The 21,455-nt window shown below is 41.0% G+C and overlaps 1 protein-coding gene across 1 annotated transcript in view; it reads left to right on the top strand.

Moving 5' to 3' along the window:
• The first annotated feature begins 19,843 nt into the window (after positions 1-19,843).
• The window catches only part of LOC148016823 (dihydrolipoyllysine-residue acetyltransferase component 2 of pyruvate dehydrogenase complex, mitochondrial-like), a 97,515-nt gene continuing 95,903 nt past the window's right edge, over positions 19,844-21,455 (top strand). Inside the window, exon 1 of the mRNA XM_087662535.1 lies at positions 19,844-20,037. The gene's annotated coding sequence lies outside the window, so the exon portion shown is untranslated. The remainder of the gene's footprint in view (positions 20,038-21,455) is intronic.

Below are 21,455 nucleotides of genomic sequence, written 5' to 3'. Positions count from 1 at the left end.
GTGTGTGTGTGTGGAGTGTGTGTGTGTGTGGGAACATATATTTATACTAAGTTCTACACCCACTATTGGGCATTGACGACGTTAGTGGGTATCTATTTCCTTTTCTTTGTTTCCTCTTTCTTTGTTTCTCCCCCCTCTCTTCTTCATTGTTTCTCTCAATTTGTCGACAACACTAATTCTATGATTACCAACGAAGATTCCTCAATCCAATGTTTTTGGAAAATATTGGATATCTTCTACATTGCTTTAGGTTTCAAAATTAGTCATTAGAAAATAGGTGTTTTTGCAAGTAGTCCCATTCAACAATGGCTGCTGGTTGCCAAGTTATCAAAGAAAATCAAGTGTTCAGACTTTTGAGAATCCCTATGGGATTTGGAGTCTCGCTCAAGCAAAGATGGGGTTGGGTTTTAAATAAATTTCAGACCAAAGTTAATAGAATTCCATTGCTGCCAAGATAATGGTCATCAATCATTTTATCTATTTGTACATTTTGTTCTTTTTATCGTGTTGGAGACCCCTAGCAATCCATTTACTGGAAATAGAAAAGATTTGTTAGAACTTTCTCTAGGCAAGAGATCCTTTCATCAAAAAAGCCAGCAAAGTACAATGGTCAATATGCTACCTCCCTAAAGCTAAAGGTGGTTTAGGACTTATGAATATCTCAGCTTTAGCATATAAAATTGCTTGTAAAACCATAGCCAACACTATTTCTGCTCTTGAGGAAGAATGTTCTATCCTATTATTTCACAATATACATAGGTTTTTGTTACTGGATCACTCAGGATGGTCAAGTCTCCCCAAATTTTTTGTATGTTTAGTCACTACCCCATCAAACCTGTCAGCTCCGACTTACTCAAATCCTTCTAAAATGCATGGAATTCTTGCAAAAAAACTATTTCACCCAAATGGAACTCTTAAAAATTTCACCAACTCCCAAAGGATGACTCCATTTGGTGGCCTATTCTCCAAATACCCCCTCCTCCTCCCAGTGATAGTCATATTTTGCTACGTATACATAATAAAGGTGTCAGGTCGGATATATGGGACAAAGTCAATCATCATTGAATTAGAGAAGATGAACTGAGAATCAAATTCAACCTCCTGCCTTGGGAAATTCTCAGAGTAACTCAAAGAATCAGCCTCTTTCCAAATTTGTTGAAGTGGACTCTCTCTAATGAGGACCCAACTGCATTGTCTAGGTTTCAGTGGTCCAGAGGGCTTTGTATTTTTCATCCCCTAACTATCTACCCTACTTCCATCCCCCCTCTACACGTCACTCTCAACAAAAGATGGAAGGTTAGCTTAACATGTCATCAATGGGTCCACAAATTTAAAAACATTTTGAGCAGACGCATTCAACCAAAACAATCCATTTTACTTTGGTTAATTCTACACAAAGTAGTCTAGACTGGTGTCAAGTTTCACAAAGCTAATCCTAGCTCTCCACTATGTAGAAGATGCAACAAAGAAAAGGAAGATATCTACCATCTTTTTATTAATTGTTCATTTAATAATTGCATCTTAAAACCATTGCTCAGTGCTTCGAATTGTAAACCAAATGGAAACATATTTCATTGGGTGATTTAGTGAAGGTGCCATCTATTTTTTGGAACAAAATTAAGGTTGAGTTTCTTTGGATTATTTGGAAGCAAAGGAATGCGATTCTTTATGAGGGCTTACCAGGCTTCAGTCTAAGAATATGGTTTTTACTTGTGAATTTACAGGACTACTAGCTATACACTGACCTCACTAGGATTTGGCATTGCAAAAATGCTGTGATGGAAGACCTCCACTACTACTACATGAACCTATAGAATGAGGAAAGAAAGGATGAAGTCCACACCAACCACCTTGGTCCTCCATGAATGGTGAACTGAAATCAATGATAAGATTGCAAGTTACATGGATGTTTTGTATCATGCAATATCCCTATTGGGTGGCTAGTGTGCAAGCCCAAATAGATAAAATGATGTAAATGGTCTTATGAGTTTTAGCATCACCCCCCCTTTTTTGGTCAATTTTGTAAATCCTACTCCAGAATGAGTAACCAGTTGTAATATGCCTCTCTCTTAATATAATCCGTGTGTTTATGGCAAAAAGAAGGACATTAAGACACAATTGTGCACAATAGACTAGACACACAGAGTAGTCACACACACACACACACACACAATTGTGTTCAAACTGAAGGCAAATAGACTAAACGCACTCATTGATCAATGATAACACACAACAAGTCATTAAGACAAGTGTACAAACAATACACACTAAGTCGGAGGCTCTTTGATTGGACATTGAGTGCACAACGTAGTTGCATACATAGGTCATGAGCAAACAAAGCATGAGCAAGAGCATATAAGACAATAGTTAAGGAACCAAGAAGTAGCCAATTCGACCTACACACAACTTTGAGAAGGACTAGAGCATATCAAAATTTGGGATGTAGAGCAATAGGCTTGCCTCATTGATAAAATTAGAATTCAACACAATCTTGATTTGCTTAAAAAGGTAGAGCCATTTCAAGGCGTGAGTTGGCACAAGCAGAGGTAGTGCCTTGCATTAATTTCAACGTGCAATTAAGTTTGTGTTTATGATTTTGAATAATTAGGCCCAAAAAACCTTATCGGATTGTCCAGTGAATGCCAAAAATGGGTCTTTGCTAACGTTTAGAGACCAAACACCAATGTATTGAGAATTGAATCTCTTTTGTTAATGTTGACAGATAGGTCACAGTAATTTCTCAACATCCAAGTTGAAGATTTAATGCCAGTGTTCTCGCACTAGGGAGATATTATAAACTTACTTATTTGTTATATGCTAGCAATCAAACACCTCATGAATGTTGTTTGTGAGCTTTGGTTTGCATAGCTTGAGTTAAGCTTAATATGCTCTACAAAGTGTTGCCATTGAGTTATTTTGGCACATCCATGATTGTGTTTTGATGCCACTTATTGAGAGTAGCCCATGGTGCCTCTTGGTCCCAAAATTCAAAGTTTGGAAATGATGTTCATGTGATGCAATAAGCATACTTACCTGCAGTGGGAGTTTGGTGCATAAAAACTGATGCGATTGGTGCTCTTTTGAGAGCATAATGACCTCTTTTGAGGTAGCATATCCTCATAGAGATCTTTGCACATTGCCTCTTGAATTTGGTGCTTGGTACATGGTCAATGACTCTTGTATGGTGTGTTGCAAAACTGCCTAAATACGTACTTGTGGAGATGATCCCAGCTAGATTTTGGTAGTCACTTGGATAATTCCAAGACTCGGACCGAAAGAGCCCTTTCTAAGATTGTGGCATAAGAGTCTGCTAAAATTTTTGGATGGCCTTGCATGAGGTTTTCTTTGAGCCGGAGTGTTCTGGAATGTATGAGACACCTTGGTGATACAGATTGCTAGAGTTTCCCTCTTTATATCCTCACCATAGGCCATGTATGCTAGTGGTTTATAGGTGCTTTTGTGATGCCTAGTTGGTAATTTGACAGTTGATGCACAATTTATGCTTGTTGGTGATAGTTTTATGCTCTTTGCTATTGTTTTACACTCTCTTGTGAGTTTATGTCCTTGAAATCTACACTTTTGACTTGAGTTTCGCTCATTGTACAAAGGAAACTCTACCAAAATTTTCTCGTGAGTCATCTAGTCTCTCTTTTTGCCAGATACATTTTCTTTTGGGGTGATTTTAGTTAAAATTTTACTCTCCGTACAAAGGAGACTATTTCAAAATTTTCTAAGAAATTTTGCCATAAATCCTTGCATCATTATCTTGCATTAAAGAATGGCTAGATCATCTGAGAAGGAGGACTATTACATCAAGAAATTCAATGGCACAAATTTCACAATTTGGAATGAGAGAATGCTCGACATTTTAGTAAAAAAAGGTCTTTTGGTGCTATTGAAATAATGCAGAGAAGATGCCTATACTGATGACCAGTCAGAGGATTTAGATGCAAGAGCAATGGCTACCATTCATTTGCATTTGGGAGACTCCATTTTATTCAACAAGATTATGGACAAGACTACTGCTAAAGAGTTTTGGGAGTCTCTATGCTCAGCTTGGGATGGCAAGACAACATCAAATAAAGTTTTCTTAAGGAAGAAACTTATGAAGCTGAATATGCATGAAGGCAGCATCAATGTCAATGCTCATTTGAATGACTTTAATAGTTTTTTCTCACAGCTCACATCCAACATCAAAGGGGAAAATTTTTGATGACAAAATGAAGGCCATTTTCTTGCTATGCTCTTTGCCCTTATCATGGGATACATTTTGCACATCCATTAGTAACCTTGCACCTGGTGGAACACTTTCTATTGGTGATGTTACTAGTGCGCTCCTTTTGGAAGATATTCAACATCAATCTCTTCATGCTAGTGGTTATGATGATGCATATACTACTAGCAATGATAGATAGAGGCAAAGAGGTTGCAGCAGTCGTGGTTGTAGTAGATCAAAGGATTGCAAGAATGCTTGTAGCAAAAGTCATGGGTATGACATAAAGAATATAGAATGCGATTACTGCCATAAAAAAGGGCCATATAAAGAGAGACTATTGCTTATTGAAAAGGAGAAAGGAAAGCTTGTTGCAAAATCTGACAATCCCAAGAGCAATGTAAAGATCAAGGTGCTCAATGTAGTTGAGTCTCTTCCTGCAAATATTGTTTTTGATGTGCCATAGATGTCAGATGTGTTGATCTTTACTTCATATGTAAAATCTAATGCGTTACTTACTCTTGATAAATTTTATGCACAAAATTGGATCATAGACTTAGGCACAAGCTTTCATGTGACTCCTCAAAAGGAGTTCTTTAGTTATATACCTACACATGGTTCTATCAAGCTTGAAGATGCCTATCAGCTTGATGTTTGTGGTATTGGAGACGTGAAGCTTTGCATGGCAAGTGGGACTGAGTTTAAGCTTAAAAATTTCAGTAGACATGTGCCAAAACTCACCAAAAGTTTTGATGTTTGCATGCCAACTTGATGATCTTGGATACACTACAGTGTTTGGTAGTAGATCATGGCTCATTTATAAGGGTAATTTGATCATCTTAAAGGGCCCAAAATCTAGCTCATTGTAAACCTTTTTTGTCTCTCATGTTCAAGAGAATTCGATCTATGTAGCCAAGCTGCCTTCTATTGAGTTGTGGCATAGCCGACTAGGCCATATGAGTTAGAAAATAATGAAAAAACTTCAACATTTGGGCTATTTACCTGTCTTATCCATTGAATTTCATATATGAGTTAGAAAAGAATGAAACAACTTCAACGTTTGTGAGAATTGCATATATGGAAAACAAACTAGGGTGACATCTTTGCCCTTGAACAAATAGTTAGGAAATCCTCTAGATTTAGCACATAGCGATGTATGTGGGCCTATGCCGCATAAGTCTCTAGAGGGGCATTATATTTACTAATGTTCATAGATGACTCTACTATAAAGGTGTGGGTCTATCTCTTGAAGAGAAAAGACAAAGTGTTTACTACCTTTCAAAAATTTCTTGCTATGGTAGAGAACCAATTAGGCAAGAAGCTCAAGGTCTTGCACATGCTGACAATGGGGGAGAATACACTCCCTCAGATTTTAAGAATTTTTGTAGCAAATGAGGCATTAGACATGAATTTACTACCTCTTATACACCTTCTCAAAATGGTGCTGTTGCGCATATGAATCACACAATTCAAGAATGAGTCACATGCTCTCTATGGCGAATTTAACCCCATAATTTTGGGGAGAAGCTTTCTGACAATGATGCATGTTATTAAACAATCACATAATACGCCATTGAATTTCAAGATATTGCAAGAAATGTGGATTGGCAAAAAGCCAAATTATGAGAGAAAATGTGTATTTGGGTGTGAGGCCTTCTCACATGTTCCAAAAGATTTACGCAAAAAGTTGGATCCCAAATCACACAAATGCATCTTCACTAGATATGGTGTAGATGGAGAGATGGGATATTGTCTCTAGCACCCAAAATCTAGAAAATTAATTCGTAGCTCACAAGTTATTTTCAATGAATATAAGATGCACAAAAATCCCGTCAAAGAGGTAGAATATCATAGACTTACATTTGAAGATGTAATGCCTCTTGATGTTAAACAAAATACTCAGTCTACTAGTGATGTCCCTATCACTAGTAGTGCTTTAGAGAGAGCAGAGTCCAGCCTAAGTTGCATTATATGTTATACGATATACATATAAAATGCATATAATGACTGTATTATACAAAGATATTGATTATAAGGATGAATTATTCGGTGCCACATCACCAAAAACGGCTATTTGGTTAATTTTACTAGCTTTTGATCGAATAATTTTTCAATCGAAAAGCTTTTTGATTGAAATTTTCTTAGATCGATTAAAATATTGTTCCAAAATTTAACTGATCAAAAAATTAACTATATAAACCACAAAATCAATTGTCCGTTTGCACATAGTAAAAAAAAGGTGGGTGGGTGGGTGTGTGTGTGTGTGTGTGTGTGTGTTGGGATAGCCCCCTTTTCCGGGGGTCCCCAACTTGTAAATTTGTGAGCACATAAATATACTACACTCGATATTACCAAAAAAATATGTGTGTGTGTGTGTGTGACTTTTTGATTGATAGTTTTAGAATTAAAAAAATGTTTTATTTGTAATTTAAATGTGAAATTTGTTTAAATAATAAAAATTCACTTATCATGTGTTCATTAAATTGACACTTGAAAGTGAAATAAAAAATTTAGAAAACACTCACCATGTGTTCATTTATTTGGCACTTGGGAGTGTAGTAGATAGATAAATTAAGAGTCACTTATCATGTGATCATTCATTTGGCACTTGATAGTGAATTTGATAGAATAGGAAACGCTTGCCATGTGTTCATTCATTTGACACTTGGGAGTGTATTGAATAAAATAAGAAACATGGATCGTGTGTTCATTTATTTGACACTTGGTAGTGTTTTGAATAAAGCAATATTTATTTATTGTATTTTTAATTAATTAATTTAATATTTTAATTTTAATATTATAAAATTAAATTTTTAAAAAATATTAAAAGATTATTTGATGCAGTTTTATTTGATTGATATTTTTTAGTGGATGTAACAAATGAAGCAACACTTGTCATCATGTGCTCATTCCTTTGACACTTGGAAGTGGTTTAAATGAATTAGGTTACACTTGAAAGTGTATTACATAATTTAGGGCTTATTTTGATGTGTAGAGTCTTGCTCTCACTTCAAAGAAAGCATAGATTGAAAATTTAGATGTACGTTTGATTTTGTTGTGCGAATATTTGTGATCAGTTTTTTGTATGCGTATATAACCTTAGAGCTTAAATTAGATTTTTTTTCCAAATGTAATTAACCAATTGTTTTTTTTATAGATCGCAAAGCACATTGAAGATAGTCTTTATCACATACTTCGATGACAAAAACGGTGAAGGGAGACGAATGGTTATATGTGGAAGAAATCAAGGCAGGCAAGACGTCTTCTCAATTGAGATGTAAGTCTTGTGGTCATCAATTTAGTGGCAATGCCACTAGAATTAAGCAACATCTGTTCAGGGTCCCAAGGGAAGTGGCTGGATGCAAAGCGCCTCCAAAGGATATCAGAGAAAATTTCCTAAGTATGGCAAGATCGCAGACATGATTTTAGAGATAAAAAGAGGAACCAAAAGAACTAATATCGATATGCAACTATGAAGAAACGATAGTTTGAAATGTAGAGGAGAACTCTCCTTTTGGGAGAAGCAATACTCAAACGACCAATGATGGACATGCATCAACATCAGCCGTCCGCACAGCAACTAGTGTAGCTCGAGAAACCAACGATTTCATTTGACCGTTGTTCAATAGCCAAACATTGCATCAAGCATTTGACAAAAAATGGTCGGTGGAATTGCATTTAAAGTGGACACATGCTTTTGTGGCGTGCAACATATCTTTCAATGTTATTTGAACTCCTATTTTTCAAGACGCTCTTAAGAGTACTGCCAAAAAAGGATTAGTCCTTCTAGATTACAATGAGATGCATACAGAATACTTGGATAATGTGAAAGATAGCTCTGTGAGTCAATTCTTAAGTAATTTGTGTTGGATTTAATTCCAGAATATGGATGTACCATAGCTTTAGATGGCTAAACAAATTTTCAAAAAAAGCCAATAATCAATGTCATGTTGATTAATCCCAGAGGCTCTTTGTTCGTCGAAGCTATTGACACTTCGTTGAAAGAAAAAACAAGTACATATTTAGCTAAAATATATGAGCAAGCTATATCAAAAGCAGGTGGATCATGTCCGAGTGCAGCAGTGCGGAAGCGTAGGACTGAGAGAGAGAGAACGTAGAGAGAGAAGAGAGAGAAAGAGACAGTGGAAGATGAAGATCTGCTGTATAAAGTGTGTTGTATACAAAGATATGCAGATATGTACACGGGCGCAGTGCGCTGGACTGCGTGTCTCCACCTCGACCATGCAACCTGTTGTTCACCTCGAAGTCCGTTGCAGTCTACACTGTCTCTTGTCAGAAATCTGCGAACAGAGACGGAATCTGCGCATGCCACCACTCTGTAATCTGCGAGCAGAAAAGTGTGTGAGACTGCTGAAGAACTCGACTATAAATAGCCAAAATCTGGGCGAAAAAACAGGCAGGTCGGTTGCATTAAATGCAACCGACTGGACTGCAGTCAGTCGGACTGCCACATGGCAGTCCGACTGGACTATGCAGTTCGGACATGCTATGATCTCTAACACCCCCTCTCAGAGCCTCGGCGGGGCAGAAGCCTGAGGGATCTTGAATGTCTCTAAAAGTAGAGCCTGGGGAAGTGCCTTCGTAAACCAATCTGCAAGATTGTCCTCCGTCTTATAGTACTCCACAATGATGGTCTCATCCAGAAGCTTCTCTCTGATGAAGTGGTACTAGATCTCTATGTGCTTCGTCCGAGCATGAAAAACAGGATTCCGTGCCAAGGCAATGCAATTCTCATTGTCACATTGCAGCAAAGTAGAACGAGTCTGGGGGCAGCCAAGCTCCTTCAACAATCTCCGAAGCCACACAGCCTTACATGTGGTGGAAGACGTGGCCCGATACTCCGCCTCAGTAGACAAAAGGGCTACCGTGGGCTGCTTCTTGCTACTCCATGAGATAACACCTGCACCCAAGTTAAAACAGTAATCTGTAGTAGACCGCATGTGGTCCACATGACCGGCCCAATCCGAGTCGCTCCAACTTGCAAGTACAAGATCTGAACCATCTGTGCCTGCTGGATAATGAATCCCTAAATCAGACGTCCCCCTTAAATACCGAAGTATCCTCTAAGCAGCCTGCCAATGCACCATCTGAGGTTCACTCATAAACCCTACCAAGAGCCCAACAACAAAACAAAGATCAACACGAGTGTTGAGGAGCCAAATCAATGATCCAATCAAATGACGATAGCGGGAAGCATCCGCCATGGAAGAAGCTGAATGGGAAGTGGCCTTCTAGTTCGGATCCATAGGAGTAGAAAGCATCTGACAATCCTCCATCGCAAAAGAAACCAAGAGCTCCTGTACATATCTCTGCTGAGAGATGAAGATCCCCCTCTGAGACTGATAAATCTCATGGCCCAAAAAGAAATGGAGTAGACCCAAGTCCGTCATCTCGAACGTCCGATGTAAAGCTGCCTTCGTCTCTTGGACCTGTTGTGCATGATTACCTGTGACAATCAAATCATCAACATACAACACAAAAAGCACACAACAATCCTCGGAAGTGTGAACATAAAGCTGCGGATCGGCATTAGAACGCCGATATCCCAACTGTGACTGAAGGAACGAATCAATCTTCTCGTTCCATGCATGCGGAGCCTGCTTGAGGCCATACAAGGCCTTCTTCAACCTATAGACTTTCCCATCTGAAGATCCAAAGCTAGGAGGCTGCTCGACATAGATCTCCTCCTTCAAATCACCATTTAGGAAGGCCGACTTCACATCCAACTGGTAGACAGGCCATCGCCTATGGCCAACCAAGGCAAGAACAGCTCGAATAGTCGCCATACGAGTAGTGGGGGCAAAAGTATCATGACAATCAATCCCTGGGTGCTGTGCAAAACCTTTAGCAACAAGGCGAGCCTTGTGCTTGTCCAAAGAACCATCGCTAAGGTACTTGGTCTTGAAGACCCATTTGACGCCAATCACCTTCTTATTTGGGGGGCGTGGCACGAGTGACCAAGTGCCATTCCTCTCAATAGCCTCCAACTCGGCTTCCATAGCTTTCTTCCATGGCGCAGACTGTAAAGCCTCCTTCACGGAGGTGGGCTCTCGATCCTGCATAACACAGGTCATCATACAATAGTTAGAGCAAACAAGCTCCGTAGAATGTGCCTGGTGCCTCCGTGACCGCCGCTGACCATCCTGCGGTCCCCACTCCTCAGGGCCCCCTCGATCCCTGAATCACAGAGTGTGTCACAGGCCCAACGAGGAGGAGGCCGGACCGCCCCTCGTCTCTCTCCATCAGCTGAAGACTCTGGAATATCCACCGGTGGTAACTCCTCGGGGGTGACCGGTGGAACAATAGACTCTGTGTCAGAAACAGAATCAGAATCAAAAGGCACGGGCTCCAAAGGAACTGTAGCAAGAGCCCAACTCTCCCCTGGATCTCCAAGAACAGGATGCTCCTCACCTGTTGATATGGCCGGAACCTCCACACACCGCACATCTCGACTAGTGTACACATCCCGCTTGACGGGATCATACAATCGATAGCCTTGGGACTGGGAGTTGTAGCCAATAAATACCTGACTTCGGGAAGCTGCTTCAAATTTATCACGGTGAGCCTTGGGAATGTGAACATAGGCATCACACCCAAAGACCCTAAAGTAAGAAACATCGAGCTTAGTCCCAAAGTAAGCCTCAAAAGGTGTCATCCCATCAACGGCCGAAGTGGGGGATCGATTAAGGATGTGGACTGCAGTAGCCACAGCCTCGGCCCACAGAAACTGAGGTGTCTCTCTGTGCTCCATCATGGTGCACGCCATCTCGATCACACTGCAATTTTTCCATTCAAGAATGCCATTTTCTTGAGGAGTGTTGGTATTAGCAAACTCCTGGTGAATACCTTTATCTGCACAAAAACGAGCAAACTCATTAGAAACAAATTCACCACCCTTGTTGGATCGCAAGGTCTTCGATCTCCGGCCTGATCGGTTCTCCTCAAAGAGAAGCCAATCCTTGAAGTGGGAGAAAGCTTCTGACTTCAATGCCAAGAAATAGGCCCATGTCATCCTGCTGTAGTCATCTACGATCAACATGAATTACGAGCTTCCTCGCAAGGACTCGTTCCTCATAGGGCCACAAAGATCCGTAGAGACAAGCTCCATCGGTGAAGTAGACCGCCGCGAAGCTTTGTGGGGAATGGCATCCCTATGCTGCTTCCCACGAATGCAGGAGACGCATGGCTACTGGCTCACCACTATATCCACCAACCCTCGAACAAGCTATCCACGTGACGCCCTCCGAAGATAATCATAGTTGAGGTGACCAAACCGAGCATGCCATAACTCTGACTGTGTCTGAGAGGTAAGAAGAAGAGTAGAGAGGGCGGTGGAAGACTTCAATTTATAGATGCCGTTCTCCTCATATCCGGATGATAGAACCTTCCTTGACCCATGATCAAGAACTCGCACCGAATCACTGTCAAACTCCACCAAAAGTCCAAGGGAACAAATTTTATGAACTGACAGAATATGATATTCTAAACTTGGTACATGCAAGACCTCTGAGGTATGGATACTGCCGCGTCCATCTGGAATAAGCTGCATCTCACCCCGTCCTGCAATAGATACTGAAGAGCTATCTCCAATGAGAATTTGCCCACACGAAGGTCGCAACTGGGCAACACCATCTGATGAAGGAGTCATGTGCTGGGAGGCACCACTGTCAACGATCCACTCTCGAGCCTGGGGAGCCGTCATCGCAGCATCATAAGCATTCGGTGAAGAGTCCTCAATGACAACTAGATGAAGAAATGCAGTTGATGAGGGTGCAACCACTGCTCCAGAATCCTTCGTGTCCTTCTTGTTGGTGTCCTTCTTGTCTTTGTCAGGGGAATCCTTCTTCCAATGGCCAGTCTTTCCACAAATATAGCATGTGGATTCTTTGTCCTTGTCCTTGTCCTTCTTTGACTTATTATCCCCTTTCTTCTTCTTTTGGTCCTTTCCCTTCTTCTGAGAGGCTTGACCTGTTAGTGCCTCCGACTTGGAAGCATTCTATCCCTTTAGTTGTTCCTCTTGGTCCAAGACCATAGGAACCAACTCTTCCCACCGAAGAGTAGACTCTCGCCTCGAAGCAATAAGAGTGGAGTAGAAAGTACCGAATCGTGGCGGCAACTAGGACAATAGTGTGATCGCCATGTCTTCGGAGGAAATTGGCTTCCCCGCATTGTGAACCTGCATCTGAAGCTGTCTAAGCTTGTTGATATGCTCCCGCAACGAAGAAGTCTTGTTTACGGACAAGGTCCGCATCTGAACCTCCAAAGAAACCCGCTTCATAAGGGTCATCCGGTTATACATATGATCAAGCTCCAGCCATATCTCTCAAGCCACCGTCAAGTGCTCGATGTGAGCTATCACGACTGTAGTACAAGACAGAAAAAGAAAGGAACGAATCCTGGCATTCAGTTTGTCCCAGTGAGACTGAGCCTTGGCCAACTCTGCACGAGCATCGGAAGAGAGTTTGGACTCATCTCTTACCGAGGGCCGGTCGATCTCCTCCTGTACAAGCTCCGCCAAATCATAGGACTCAAGGATGGCCAACATCATGACGCGCCAGATGCGGTAGTTGTCGCCATCGAGCTTCTGACCTGTAATGCCTTCACAAACGCAAAAGCAGCCCCCTCTGACTATGAAAACTCAGCCTGCTAGGGCTCTTCCACGTCCTAAAACTCCTTCACCCGCCGGAGGCGATGAAAAAACGTGCACTTGAAAGCTGAAAACTCAAACTTCCTCCTCGTCAAACAGAAATAAACAACAACAAATCCAACACCTGGACTCCTTTCTTGCACGCCCACGCTTGCTTCAGCCTTGTTCCGAGGCGCAGCCCTCCTGCCTGCCCTCAAACGCTGAAAACGCAGCCTTATGTCGCAATAGAAACTCCTCTTCAGGTTGGTTCTTCACTCAATCAAGCCCTTCAACACTGCTTTGATACCATGTCAGAGTGCAGCAGTGTGGAAGCGTAGGACTGAGAGAGAGAGAACGCAGAGAGAGAAGAGAGAGAAAGAGATAGTGGAAGATGAAGATCTGCTGTATAAAGTGTGATGTATACAAAGATATGCAGATATGTACACGGGCGCAGTGCGCTGGACTGCGTGTCTCCACCTTGACGATGCAGCCTGCTGTTCACCTCGAAGTCCCCTGTAGTCTGCACTGTCTCCTGTCAGAAATCTGCGAACAGAGACGGAATCTGCGTGTGCCACCAGTCTGTAATCTGCGACGAGCAGAAAAGTGTGTGAGACTTATGAAGAACTCGGCTATAAATAGCCAGAATTTGGGCAAAAAAACAGGCAGGTCTGCTGCATTAAATGCAGCCGACTGGACTGCAGTCAGTCGGACTGCCATGTGGCAGTCTGACTGTACTGTGCAGTCCGGACAGGCTATGATCTCTAACAAATCAAGACATGTGACTGCCATAGTAACAGACAATGCAAGTAATTTCAAGGGATGAGGAAAAGCGATTGAAGCAAAGTATCCAAAAATAACTTGAGTACCATGTGCAACTCATAGCTTGAATCTACTTCTAAAAGATATTGGCAAGATAACTTGTGTCAACAAGCATTGTTGGATGCAAATCATGTTGTCAAATTCATAAGAGAGCATCAATTTTTGTATGCTTTGTTTCATATAAAGTCACCCAATAAATATTTGCAGATATTTTGTGCAACCAAATTTGCAACAACATACTACGTTTTTGGCCACATTACAGCTAGTGAAAGCAGCATTGGTAGAAATGTGTGCAAATAGAAGATGGGATGCTTGGCTCATTAAATATCCCAAATATAATGATGGAGCTGCTCAATGGATGCAACTTGTAAATTCTCCAGTGTTTTGGCAAAATGTAGACAAGATAGTCACTATATCAAAACCTCTGGTGGATTTGTTGCATTTGGTTTTTACAAAGATTCTTTCATCTTTGGACGTGTATATTGGCACATGTCAAAAGCAATACGTAAGATGAAAGAATATATTGGATTTACATCAAGAGAGAAGGCTACTATAGTAGCTGTTACGGAAAAACAATGGGCTTAGTTACATACACCTTTGCATGATGCAGCTTTTGTTTTGGATCCAAAATATCAAATGCATGGCCAATTAGCAAAGAAAGAAGCAATGATCAATTTTAGAGAAGTATATGAAAAGCTTTTAGGACCAGAAGATGGAAAAGCAGCTTTTCACCAACATGTAGAATATGCTAACAAAATTGGAATGTTTCATGATTCATGGCATATTGATGCAGTTAATAAAATAAGTGCACCTCTATGGTGGAAAGAGTATGGAGGAGAGAAAGTAAAGTTACAACACATTGTAGTAAGGGTATTGTCAGTTGCTACATCAAGTGGAAGTTGTGAGAGAAACTGGCCAGCTTTTGATTTTATTCAATGCAAGCTTATATCCCTCCTTTACCTACTATACAAGCTAATCAAGATGTGAGAGTCATTAGCTTAGATGAGGAAGAAAAAGCTAAAGAAAAAGACAGTAAGGACAAGGGTAAGGAAAAGCTAGAAGTCGTAGATGCCATGCAGCTAAAGCAAGCCAGACACCATGAAGCATCTCAAACTGAGGAGCCTAGGAGAACCAGAAGGAAATCAAGTAAGAAGCTGTCTAGGCCATGACGTAAAATTGGCATTTCCAATTTTGTTTTAGGTGAGAGTTCTAGGCCATATGACCTAGCACAAGATGTGTCAGAGCAAGGTCCAAAGATCACTTGGCCACAACTACTCCACCTTGCACCAAAGATGAGAAGACAATGGAGCAAAATGGTAAGCACGAGGCGACCTAAATCAAAGATGACTGGAGCAATCTCTGGGAGGAATTTGGTAGACATTCTCCCCATTATGGATGCCCACATCAAGGGACAATGTGTCTCCAACATTTACATTGATGGAGGGGCTCAAATTTGTGTAATAAATGAGCAAATGATGCATTTACACACGGGGATGTCTTCACTTGGAGTGACGAAAATGAGCAGTAGTTTAATGAGGTAAAGGAGATTTTAGCCTCACGTCCTACTATATCTCCGCCTAATTGGGATGATCCATTTTATGTCAACCCAAGTTTTGGCAATGACACTCTTGGAGCTGTGTTACTCCAAAAAGATGCACAAACTTCTTTCATGTGGCCCATCTATTTTGCAAGTAGGGTAATGACTACACCCGAGAAGAAATTTACTACAGTGGAGCACATGGTCTTAGCACTCATATTTGCAACAACAAAGTTTCTCTCGTACTTGCTCCCAAGGAAGTTTATAATCCTCACTATTGAGAAGATCTTTCCATGTGTGTTGCAACACATGGATGTGTCACCTAGAATTGCTAAGCGGTTAATAAAATTACAAGCGTTTGATTACACCTTGCAGATAGAGAGCTCAACTCGAGCTAGTTAGGGAGGTATCTTAACACATCGTCACTTTAAGAGGAAGCTCAAAGACAAGCCAACTTTGGAAGTAGCACCCTTTACCTCTAACCCTCCTAAATTGGAGAATGCACACTCCCTCTATTTTGATGGAGCTTACAAAAGGACCACCAATAAGGCAGCAGCAGGTATTGTGGTTTTTGATGAGAAGGGCACAAAGCTTTTCTCATTAGGTAATCTATTGGACTCTCATTTCAATAGTGAGGCAGAGTATGCACCTCTTATATTAGGGCTAGAATGGTGTGTTACACAGGGAATTCAATGTTTAAATGCTTATGGTGATGGTAGTTAAGCAAGTACAAGGCACTTGGGCTTGTAAGAACCATGGATTATTGAAGTACCTTTGCAAGGTTAAAAGATTTATGGAAAGTTTTCAAGAAGTTCAACTACATCATGTATTTGGGCAAGACAATGAAGCAGATGTTTTAGCAAGTGAAGGTTTTGCAGAAGCTACAATGGGAGATATCAAATTGAAGCAACCTCTCTTTCAAGACAGTAAAGCTATGCTTAAACTAGGTGAATGTCCTAAAGGGTTCTCAACAAGGCACAACAAGGCAAGAAGAATGGTTAATTCAAAAGGCGACAAAGAAGAAGTACATAGGCGGAAGCTACCGGCTTTTGGACATCGACAATAGAAGATGTCCATCTTGAGCTAAAGACATGAATATCTCTAGCCTAGGGGGGAGGGCTAATGAGCATGGATTTTCCAAAATATAATAAAATAATAATAAAATAGTATATCTCCTCCCTCCGAATTCCCTCTCTTCCCTTCCCTCTCTTCTTTTCTTGTATGGGAAACCTCACCACAACAAAGGGTTTCCAAGTTTCGACACCGGTCTTGGCGTGCACATAAAATCCATGGGAACACCTCTCACTTACTGGGCTACCAAGGTGGCAAACACCATGGGTTAAGCTTGGAAACAACCCTTGGTTATGGACCTACAGCATAATATTTCTCAAAGGTAAAGTGAAGGCTTGCCCAAAAATTGATAAAATATGAGTTACGAGATTGGGGCTGATTTTTGTCAACATTTCTTTGTGGTGGATTGAATATGATGAATGGCCATGAGATCAACTGAGTTCCATGCTCTTCACTCATCCATCTCTTGTTTCTCACGATCTCATTTGATTGTTTTTCATATGACTTAAGTGATAATCATGACACACTCTCAATCCATGCATGTGTGTGCACCTACCCGCCATAGCTAGGTGGTGCCCCCACTGATTGCTTGCTAGTTGCATCCACCACCCCCCTTGGAGTGATCGTGGTTCCAGCTTGATGGAGGTGTAGAGGCCACCCTCATTGGGCTTCGATTTCCCACCATCAATAACAAACGATAAATATTGCATGCAATCAATTAATATAGATGAATAAAATGTAATGTAAAATAAAAAAGATATATAAAATACAATTTTAATTTTTAAGTTACTAAATCTTTGAGTTTAAACTCTATATAAGCTGCACCATGAAATTGTAAAGCATGAAAATCACATACAAACTATTTTGATTCCTAAACCTTCTCAGTGATCAAACAAGTTGTCTACACAAACTGAGAGAAGGTTACCACACTCCTAAACCTTCTCAGCATTGGTGAAACAAATTGTTTGCACAAACTGACACAACGTATCTACACTCCTAAATCTTCTCAGTGGTGAGACAAGTTGCTGCACAAACTGAGACAAGGTATCTATATATTCCTAAACCTTCTCAGCAGTGAGACAAGATGCTGCACAGACTAAGTCAAGGTATCTATAAACTCCTAAACCTTCTCAGCAGGTGGTGAGGTCAATTGTTGCACATACTAAGACAAGGTGCCTAGACCCCTAAACCTTCTCAACAGTGAGACATGTAGTTTGCACATGTTGAGACATGGCAATTCTAAATTCTATAAGTTTTCGAAGTGAGTTGCAATTGCACATCGTGAAACTTCCTATTAATTTAAAACTACTTGAAAGTAAGTCAGTTGACTGCACATCTCAAGCAATGAAACAATTTATTTAATTTACAAAATTGAGAAAAAAAATTACCTAGTAAGTGAGGAAGCAAAAACCAAAAGACTGGAAAGCGACAGCTGAAGGAGAGCTCGAAGAGTTTCGATCGAAAAACAACCAAAGGATCTTTCGATTGTGTTATATACACACACACACACACACACACACACACACACACACACACACACACACACATTTATATGATGAGATTTATATGGAGCAGCTTAAGGGCTTTGTAGAACCTGGCAAGGAGCACCTAGTGTGCAAATTGAGGAAAAGTCTTTATGGCTTGAAGCAGGCACCTAGGGAGTGATATCATAAGTTTGATGCCTTTATGCAGTCACAGGGCTACAGCCGGAGTGCTATGGATCCATGTCTTTACACGAAGAAAGCATGTGATGGTTCTTTATTTCAACAGAGCGTGAGACAAAGGGTGGGCTGAGTGTGACTGGTGTTTCTAGCATGGTGTTGACTTTGATAAAGTCTTATCTCCTATACTCAAGATGACTACCCTATGCTTGGTTTTGGTGTGTGTGTGTGTGTGTGTGTGTGTGTGTGTGTGTCTATATATGTATGTATGTATGTATGTATGTATGTGTGTGTGTGTGTGTGTGTGTGTGTGTATGTGTGTGTGTGTGTGTGTATAGTGAGATGCTCTACTTGTCTACGTTGGTCTTGGGCATGGTTGGACTCATTTGTCCCCATGTTGTTCTCCAACAAACCATTAGACGTTGTAGTGAACCATGGAAATTATGCACTACGCAGGTCTCCTAACAACCACTTACCTTAGTCACCCACATACGCTTGTTTCCCCATCAAGAGTGACGGGCTCCTAAGGATAGCTTACTAGACCTTGGGATTATCATTGAATGCTTTTTTCTCAGTTTATCAAATCACAGCCATCCATTGAATCTCCTAAGGTTGGGAGCTAATTTCTAAGACGTCCTAAAATGCTTATGCAGCAACGAAAAGCACTCGTAACATCTCGGGTCCATGTATCTGACGATCAGCTCAAAGCCAATCCCCGCTTTCCACCCCACACACACCTAGGGTTTGGTGTGTTTTAATTACTACCACGTTGTTATAATAGTTAAAATAATGATTCCTTAATACAACGTTCATAGGTTCATTCAATTAGTTTCTTTGGCAAACAATCTTTCATCAGCAGACAATTAGCAATGAACACACTTAAATCCATACACTTATCTCTAATCCACCCGCATCAACAGTGTTTAGTACAAACATAACTATTTCTAGTTGCATTGGCTACCTCCAATGCACAAAAAATTCTATGTTGCACCATCATGATGGTACTTTGGGAAAAACAACCAATGGGGATTAAACAATCTTTTGATCCAGACATTTTAGAGGAAAACAACATGAATTTGAGTTGGTAAGCCTTATTAATCAGTTTAGGATTCTTAAGCTATTTTCTAGGCCATGCTCTAGATACTAGATGCATTAACTGAACTTACTTGAGCTGGTGTTGCCGATGCTCTTGCCTGTTGTTGTTGCCTTGTGACCACAATTGGAGAATGGCTTGGTCAAGCCTTGCTATTTTGCTTGCTCCCCTTAGGTGGGATGCGTGCCATCTTAATTGCAGGTATCACTTCAAGGATTAGCATCTTCGGAGAACAATTCCCAAGGTTAAACCATTCATTTCTTTAGCTGTCCATGTAGCTTAGGGCAATTATAAGCTTAATGAGTTAGAAGCTTTAATCCTTCTACATCTTGACTACGAACATAAGACTTATCTAATTGGATTTCCATAATTATAAGATTAAGCTCTAAATGAGGGTCTCCTCGATTTACTTAGAGCAGCATTCCTAAGGGTCCATGGAGAATCTTATGACCGACTGTCCTTATCTTAGAGAAGCTATATCATTTGATTGATCCTTAGCTTATGTGGTGTTTCATAATAAGATCTCATACCCCCATAATTACCATGGAGAATCTTATGACCGACTGTCCTTATCTTAAGATCTCATACCCCCATAATTACCGACGCAATTCCAACTAATAAAACCTTATTAATTTGTTGCGGCCTACAACGGATGCAGATGCCGGAGGTCCCCTTCAATAAAACCCTTTGTAAAATCCCTTGTAATTTAGTTTTTTGATTATTTTTGTAACTTTTACGGGAATCAGGGCAACAGAGGGAAACCCTATCCTTTGTAAAAAAGAACTTTTAGTCTTCTAATTAACAAGAAACGAGTTGTGAGCAGTATCGTGCGTTCACCTCTTCTGTGTGTTTGTTTCCAAGCCCACACCGCACCGCACACTAATCACAATGAAAAACCGAGACCACCAGCGGATAGCTCTCGCAAAGAGCTACGAGCCTATGGTAAGCGTGCCCAGTATCGCGAAGATCGAAGCGGGCTCTCCATAAACCTTCCAGGTGAGTTATCTTGCAAAGGGAGTGTTGAAATGCCGTTCCGCTTGTTGTAGTGTAATCCCCATGCATAGAGCTACCTGTTAGGTGCATAAACACTAGATTTTACAGACCTTGATTTTCCACCAAAATAAGAGAATCGCGATTTTTTCTAGAGTCCTGGACAGGGATTTCTTGACGTGGTCGTGATCCTTATGGTCTTAGGAAACTCCTACTAAAGTTTGGTTGTAAACGGAGATGCCTAGCTAGGTCAACGGTGAAGAAAAGTTGATTTTAGAAATTTAAAGAAAAAAGGGCGTTTTATTTTGTAGAAGAAAAGGGCAATGCTCTTGCATGTGATAGCGTGCCGTTGTGTATGAAAGTCCTTTTCGGATTCACTCCCGTTGTCCGTCCGCCCAAGTATGAATGGAGCCATATTGGTCTGTTGCGAAACGTTCGGATTCACTCCTGTTGTCCGTCCGCCCAAATATGAACGGAGCCATATTGCCTGTGTGCCAAACTAGCCCCCGCCACAGGGGTTCCTTACGAATACCTGAGAGAGGTACTAACTCAGTTACCGAAGCTCATTTTCATAAACTCAGTGCCCCTCGGTCGAGAAGGAGGAGAGAGCGTCTTCCTGTTCGGTCAGCGTCTTCTCGTCTTCGGCATAACCCTATAGAAATCTTTGTAAGCAGTCTTCCAAACCCTCCGATCTGTGCTCTTCTTTTCGTATAGCGAATCGCAGTACAATGTCTTGGCTTCATGATATTTAACGCAGAGGATCCTCTGTGTTTCTTTCTTAGAAGGGTTGGGTTTTACCTTTGGTTTCTGAACCAAGGAACTGCTTTGTGCTGTTATGATGCTTGAAAGCAAGATATGCACGCCCGATGAAACCTCGTGGACATGACTTATGATGTTGCTTGTGGGTATTGCATTTTGGTGACGTTGCTGCAGTCATATGATATGCGAGTCTTTTAGGGATTGTTTGACTTTACGGTAGTGTTTTCTTGGCCTGCATAGGCAGGCTGGTTTCTGTTTTGTGGCCCTGCATCGTTAATTTGCGCTTGATGAAGTGATATACACGGACAATCCTTTAGCAGGTGATTGCCAAGTGTGGATCTGTCAACAGAAGCTGCTATTGAATTTGGGTAGAGACCTCGCAGTGTCCAGGCATTTGGGGGAAGCTTTTATGCAAAATGGAAGGAATTTGAAGGGATTGGCCGTGAGAAAGTGGAGAAGTGACTCCGTTACATTACTTGTGATGTGTGAATTTGCATCTCTGGGAACAAGGGGGCCAGGAATGTCTCAACTTGTGGAGACTTGGATGGTTTTTTTTTTTTGGTCACCTGATGCAAATTGTAGTGCATGTAGCTTATTGTTGAGTGAGACTTGCATGTAATCACAGCATTGAAATTGTTAATGAAGTGTATATCTGGGGGATACTT

Source organism: Lygodium microphyllum, chromosome 22 (genome assembly GCF_053477565.2).
Source record: "Lygodium microphyllum isolate KBCC chromosome 22, Lygodium_microphyllum_v1.1.10, whole genome shotgun sequence".
Taxonomy (NCBI): domain Eukaryota; kingdom Viridiplantae; phylum Streptophyta; class Polypodiopsida; order Schizaeales; family Lygodiaceae; genus Lygodium; species Lygodium microphyllum.
Note: the sequence above shows the minus strand (reverse complement) of the source record. Positions and strands in the feature narration are given on the sequence as shown.